Source organism: Cricetulus griseus, chromosome 2 (genome assembly GCF_003668045.3).
Source record: "Cricetulus griseus strain 17A/GY chromosome 2, alternate assembly CriGri-PICRH-1.0, whole genome shotgun sequence".
Taxonomy (NCBI): domain Eukaryota; kingdom Metazoa; phylum Chordata; class Mammalia; order Rodentia; family Cricetidae; genus Cricetulus; species Cricetulus griseus.
Window position 1 is genome coordinate 374,773,841 of NC_048595.1, and position 7,453 is coordinate 374,781,293.

The window sequence follows — 7,453 nt, forward strand, 5'->3', positions numbered from 1 at the left end:
GGTCTGTATATAGTAGGGCTACTGTTTTTTATTAGTTAATCTTGCATCCTGCAAGGTCTATTTAAGTTGCTGAAGTTGCTTATCAGCTTTAGGAGTTTCCTGGTAGAATTTTTCAAATCATTCATGTAAACTATCATATCAGCTGCAAAGAGTGAAAGTTTGACTTCTTCCTTTCCAATTTGTATCCCCTCCATCTCCTTTTGTGTCCTTTTGCTCTAGCTAGTACCTCAAGTACAATATTGAAGAGATATGCAGAGAGTGGAAACCAATTTAGATAAATTGTATAGAGTTTCTCTCCATTTAGTTTGATGTTGGTTGTTGGCTTGCTGTATACTGTTTTATTATGTTTAGGTATGTTCTTGTTATCCCTTATCTCTCCAAGACCTTTATCATGCAGGGGTGTGGGATTTTGTCAAAGGCCTTTTCAGGATCTAGTGAGATGATCATATAGCTTTCTTTTGCAGTTTGTTTATACGGTGGATTACACTGATGAATTTTCATATATTGAACCATCTCTGCATCCCTGGGATGAATCCTACTTGATCATGGTGGACGGTTTTTCTGATGTGTTCTTGGAATCGATTTGGCAGTATTTTATTGAGTATTTTTGCATCAGTGTTCATGAGGGATATTGGTCTGTAGTTCTCTTTAATTAGTTGTGTCTTTGTGTGGCATTGGTACCAAGGTAATTGTAGCCATATAGAAAAATTGGCAATGAACCTTCTGTTTCTATTGTGTGGAATATTTGAGGAGAATTGATATTAGTTCTTCTTTGAATTTCTGATAGAATTCTGCACTGAAGCCATCTGGCCCTGGGCCTTTTTTGGTTTGGATACTTTTGATGACTGCTTCTATTTCATTAGGGGCTATAGGTCTATTTAAATTGCTTCTCTGTTCTTAATTTAATTTTGGTAAGTGAAATCTATCCAGAAAATTGTCCATTATCTTTAGATTTTCAGATTTTCAGGAATACAGGTTTTCAAAATATGACCTGATGATTCTCTGGATTTCCCCAGTGTCTGTTGCTATGTCCCCCTTTTCATTTCTGATTTTGTTAATTTGCATGTTCATTCTCAGCCTATTGGTTTGTTTAGATAAAGGTTTGTCTATCCTGTTGATTTTCTCGAAGAACCAACTCTTTGTGTCATTGATTCTTTGTATTGTTTTCTTTGTTTCTCTTTTATTGATTTTAGCCCTCAATTTGATTATTTCCTGGCATCTACTCCTCTTGGGTGAGTTTGCTTCTTTTTGTTCTAGAGCTTTCAGTTGTGCTGTTATTTCTCCAGTTTCTTCATGTGGGCACTTATCGCTATGAACTTTCCTCTTAGCGCTGCTTTCAAAGTGTCCCATAAGTTTGGGTATGTTGTGTCTTCATTCTCATTGAATTCTAGGAAGTCTTTAATTTCTTTTTTGTTTCTTTCTTGACCCAAGAATGGTGCAGTTGTGCATTATTAAATTTCCATGAGTTTGTAGGTCTTCTGCAATTTGTGTTGTTGAATTCTAACTTTAAACCATGGTGATCCAATAAGATACAGGGGTTATTCCATTTTTTTTTTATCTGTTGAGGTTTGCTAAGTTGACAAGTATGTGGTTGATTTTAGAGAAGGTTCCATGTGGTGCTGAGCAGGTATATTCTTTTGTGTTTGGATGAAATGTTCTATAGATGTCTGCTAAACCCAGTTAGGTCATAACTTCTATTAGTTCCTTTGTTTCTTTGTTAAGTTTCTGACTAGTGTTCCTGTCTAGTGAATGAGAGTGGGGTGTTGAAGTCTCCCACTATAAGTGTGTGAGGTTTTATGTGTGATTTGAGTTTTAATGTTTCTTTTATGAAGATGGGTGCCTTTGTATTTGGGGCATAGATGTTCAGAATTGAGACTTCATCTTGATGGACTTTTCCTATGATGAGTATAAAAGACCTACTTCATCTCTTTTGATTGATTTTAGTTTGAAGTCTAATTTGCTAGATATTAGGATTGCTACTGGCGCTTGTTTCTTGGGTCTATTTGATTGGAAAATCTTTTCCCAACCCTTAACTCTGAGGTACCGTCTGTCTTTGAAGTTGAGGCGTGTTTCTTGTATGCTGCATAAGGATGGGTTTGTCTTCATATCCATTCTGTTAGTCTCAGTTTTTTTATAGATGAGTTATAACCATTGATATTGAGGGATATTAATGAGCATTGATTGTTCATTCTTGCTTGCTTTGGATTTGTTGGTGGTGGGGGAATTGTGTGTGGATTTTCTCCCCTTTTTTCTTTTTGCTGTTGGTAAAGTGGGATTATCTATTGCCTGTTTTTCTGGTTGTAGTTAACTTCCTTGGGCTGGAATTTTCCTTCCAGTACTTTCTGTAGGGCTGGATTATTAGATATATACTGTTTAAATTTGGTTTTGTCATGGAATATCTTGTTTTTTCCATCTATAATAATGAAAGCTTTGCTGGGTATAGTAGTCTGGGCTGGCATCCATGGTCTCTTAATGTTGGTAGCATATCTATCCAGGACCTGCTGTCTTTCAGGGTTTCCATTGAGAAGTCAGGTGTAATTCTGATAGGTTTGCCTTTATACGTTACTTGACCTTTTTCCTTAGCTGCTTTTAATATTCTTTGTTTATTCTGTATGTTTGGGGTTTTGATTATTACATGGCAAGGGTACTTTTTGTGGTCAATTCTATTTGGTGTTCTGTAAGCTTCTTGTACTTTCATTGGAATATCTTTTTTAGGTTGGCATAGTTTTCGTTAATGATTTTTGTTGCATATATTTTCTGCACCTTTGAGGTGGGTTTCTTCACCTTCTTCTATACCTATTATTCTTAGTTTTGTTTTTTTCTGGTGTCCCATATTTCCTGGATATTTTGTGTTATGGATTTGTTGGACTTAAGATTTTCTTTGGTGGATGAGTCTATTTCTCCTAGTGTATCTTCAATGCCTGAGATTCGCTCTTCCATCTCTTGTATTCTGTTGGTTATGCTTGCATCTGTAGTTCCTGATTGCTTACCCAGCTTTTCTATTTCCAGCATTACCTCTGTTTGTGTTTTATTTATTGTCTCTATTTCAGTTTTCATGTCTTGAACTGTTTGAATTATTTCCTTCATCTGTTTGATTGTTTTTTCTTGGCTTTCCTTACTTTCTTTAAGAGATTTGTTGTTTTCTTGTATTTTTTGGTTTGTTTTTTCTTCCATTTCTTTAAGGGATTTTCTCATATCCTCTTTGAGGGCCTCGATCATTTTCATGAAATTGTTTTTTAGGTCATTCTCTCCTTCTCAGCCATCCAAGAGGAGTGTTTCCATTATGTTATTTCTTGGTGGAAATCACCTCAGGTTGATTGAAGATGTTGCTCAAGGTACCAGGACCATTTCTGTCATCTGATAGTTCTGTGACATTGACAAATCAGTTAGCACTTACTGAGTTTCACCACCATCAAACTGTAGTGTGAGAAAATAAGATCATATGTGTGGAGTTCTCAACATGTGACCACTATACAGTGGATGCTCCTTAGAATTAGCTTTGAGAGATAATTTTGAAAGTGGGAAGAGAGCAGATACAGGGGTCTGCTGAAGGACTGAGGAATCAAGAACTTATTTTGAGACAAGTGAGAAGAGTAGAGACATGATCAACCTTGTCCCCAGGTTCTGTCTCAGTCACTTTCATCCCATCTGAGGAGCTGTAACAACAGCAGGACCCTTCTGTGCACTGAGGAGGCAGAGAGCCCACAGTGCATCTGCACAGAGATGAGTTGACCTAGATTGTCCTCACTGAGATCTGGAGCCCCAGTGGTGTTCAGTAGAAATGGGAATTCAGTCTGAAAGGACAAGGTGGCAGTCTGGGAGGAGCAACAGGTCAGGGATGGAAAACCAAGTGGCAGCACCATTCCCAAAGCCCAGAGAGACCAGGACCACGGTCACATCCAGGTTTCAGGAGAAACCGTGATTGGCACTAGGATGTAGGTGTAGGTAGAAGGCTACTGAGAAATGGGCTGGAAGGAGGGGTGCCTATTAAAGGCACAAGAAGAGGCCTAGTTGAGGACATGTAATAGACAGAAGATACTGATTACTCTGCACTGACCTCATGTTCCATGTGTGGGCAGGGTTGTGCCTGGTTGTGCTCTCCACAAGCTAGTTTTGCTACAGAGTTCTCAGGTGGCATTTTGGACTCTCAAGTTCTACGCGGCGCTCCCTGAATATAGGGAAGGTTGTGTGGCTAGAGACATAGTCCAAAGGAAGTGTGGGTGAAGATGGTTTGCATAACTTGGGAGGCTGAGGGACACCTTGACCCACCCCTGAGGAAAGTACTTCTACTCTTTCCTTGTCCAAATTCATGGGTTGGCTGGCCTATTGAGTCCTATGGGCGGACTTCAGTCCACTTGCATCATTGCACATGTGACACTTTCACCAGTTGTGGTGGCTGTTAGCCTGCTAAGCTCTGTCTGTAGGCCCCTGAACTAGACCTGCCAGATAGTGGGTCAGGGGTGAGTGAGGGTAGGAGTCAGCCTGGAGCCAGGGTTAATGGCAGTCACCTGGGGCAGCCACTGACCTATTGAGTTCTAGGCAGGGAGGGAAAGAAATATGACCATCCACTGAGAGCAGATAGCAGGAAAAACAATCTGGAAGGTCTCTTATGGCTCTGGTTTGTTTTTCTTTTCTTTTTATGTACTCATTGAAAGGCAAATGTCAAAATGTGAGGAAAGAGTTCCAGTGAGCCTTCTTTGTCTTTTTGACATGAGACGTTAATGAAGGAATACTCTAAACCAACTACAAGATTGAAATTTTTCTAGAATGACCTGAAGAACTCCATAAGATTACCGTCACATAGCTACAACTGACGAAGGAGCATAGAGAGTTAAAATAATCTAATGAACACATCCTCCAGTCAGAAATGTGAGAGCTTCAAGCCCGAAGCTTCTTGTCCTCTGTGTACAGTGTTGTCCTTCATTGGCCAATCACATAACTACTGCATACAAGGAAGCCCACCCTGGGAGAGTGTATTCATCCTGAGGCAGGGTTGTGCAGCCAGAATGACCCTGCTCAAGACTGTCTTAGGGGACAGAGATGGAGCCATTCATTCTGCATGCAGGGAGCTGGGGACTTATGGTCACTTGACAGTGACCATAAGGGACACCAGACTCATGGTACACTTCCTAAAGTCAGTATGTTTCCCTCTGGTTCCTCTAGAGGTCAGAAATAACATCAAAGTACCCACCACACCCCACATTTTTAAGACTGAGCATTTATTTATAAGAAATTCTTGGGAACAGATGTAGCTCAGATCCTGCACTTGCTCACTTTGAAATTTTTGACATATTTAATGATGTATCTTACAGATGGGACCCAAATCTACCCTAATGCTGATTCTGTACAGTACATAGAAGAGTTTCATGCAATTCTTTTAAATCAATTGTGCTGTCACTGTGTTTTGTCCCATGAGGCCCGATATGGAGCTTTCAACTGCTCAGGTTTGGGAGCCTTTGACATTGAGGAATCCACTCTTGGCATGCTCTGTGTATGGTCCTTTGCAGAGCTCCCAGGTGAGCACAGACATTCCTGCAGGCCGGGAACTGCAGGGGCTGAAGATGACTTCCCAGCTGCTGAGGGCAGAGAGGAAACTCTCGGGAAGGGGGAATCCCTCACAATACACACAGTTCTCGGAGTTTAACAGTATTTGCTGTAATCCTACATCCCTGTGCTCATCTACAGGACTCCCACAGGTAGTAGTAACACGGAACTTTTGAGTGGAGGCATTTTATCAAGTGTCTTTCACTATGGTGTCTTTTTAAAAAATTAATTTTATTTAAATTAAAAACTATGTTTTTTTTTACATACCAATCCCAGTTTCCTCTCCCTCCTGTCTTCCCAGTCCCCCACCAACCCCCCCCATCCCCAACCCATCCACTCCCCAGGGAGGGTGAGGCCTCCCAGGGGGGGATCATCAAAGTCTGGCACAACATATGGAGCAGGACCTAGGCCCTCCTCCTAGTATCTAGGCTGAGAGAGTATCCCTCCATAGGGAATGGGCTCCCAAAGCCCATTTGTGCACTAGGGACAAATACTGATTACACTGCCAGAGGCCCCGAAGAATGTCCAAGCCCCCCAACTGGCATCCGAATTCAGGGGTCCTGGTTTGGTCCTATGTTGGTTCCCCAACTGCCAGACTAGAGTCAGTGAGTTCCCACTTGCTCAGGTCAGCTATTTCTGTTAGAAATCTGCACTGAAACCATCTGGCCCTGGGCTTTTTTTTGCTTCAGAAACTTTTGATGGCTGTTTCTATTACATTAGGGGTTATAGGTCTATTTAAATTGCTTATTATTATAGGCTTAATAAGTTATACCTATCCAGAAAATTGTCCATTTCTTTAAATTTTCCCATTTTCTAGAGTACAGGTTTTCTAAGTATGACCTGAAGATTGTCTGGATTTCCTCGGTGTCCATTGTTATGTCCCCCTTTTCATTTCTGATTTTGTTAATTTTCATGTTCTCTCTCTCTCTCCCTTTTGGTTAGTTTTGGTAAAGGTTTGTCTATCTTGCTGATTTTCTCGGAGAACCAACTCTTTGATTCTTTGTATAGTTTTCTTTGTTTCTACTTTCTTTATTTCAGCCCTCAATTTGATTATTTCCTGGTGTCTACTACTCCTAGATGAGTTTGTTTCTTTTTGTTCTAGACTTTCAGTTGTGCTGTTAATTCTCTGTTGTTACTATTCTCCAGTTTCTTCATGTGGGCACTTAGTGCTATGAACTTTCCTCTTAGCACTGCTTTCAAGAGTCTCATAAGTTTGGCTATGTTGTGCCTTCCTTTTCATTGAATTCTAGGAGGTCTTTAATTTCTTTCTTTATTTCTTCCTTGACCCAGGAGTGAGGCAATTGATCATTGTTCAATTTCCATAAGTTTGTAGGTTTTCTGCAATGTGTACTGTTGTTGAATTCTAACTTCAACCGTGGAAATCCAATAAGATACAGAGGGTTATTCCAATTTTTTTTTTTTTTGTCTTTTGATGTTTGGTTTTGTTGCCGAATATGTGGTCAGTTTTAGAGAAGGTTCCATGTAGCACTGAGAAGAAAGTATATTCTTTTGTGTTTAGGTGGAATGAGTCAGAACTTTTGTGAGTTCCTTTATTTCTTTGTTAATTTTCTTTAAGGTAGTCTTGTCCAGTGGTGAGAGTGGGGTGTTGAAGTCTCCCACTATAAGTGTATGGGGTTTTATGTGTGATTTGAGTTTTAGTAATATTTCTTTTATAAATGTGGGTGCCTTATTATTTGGGGCATAGATGTTCAGAATTGCAACTTCATCTTGATGGATTTTTCCTGTGATGAATATGAAAATACCTCCTTCATCTCTTTTGATTAATTTTAGTATGAAGTCTGGTTTGTTAGATATTAGTATAGCTACACAAGGTTGTTTCTTAGGTCCATTTGATTGGAAAATCTTTTCTCAACCTTTTACTCCGAGGTAACACCTATCTTTGAAGTTG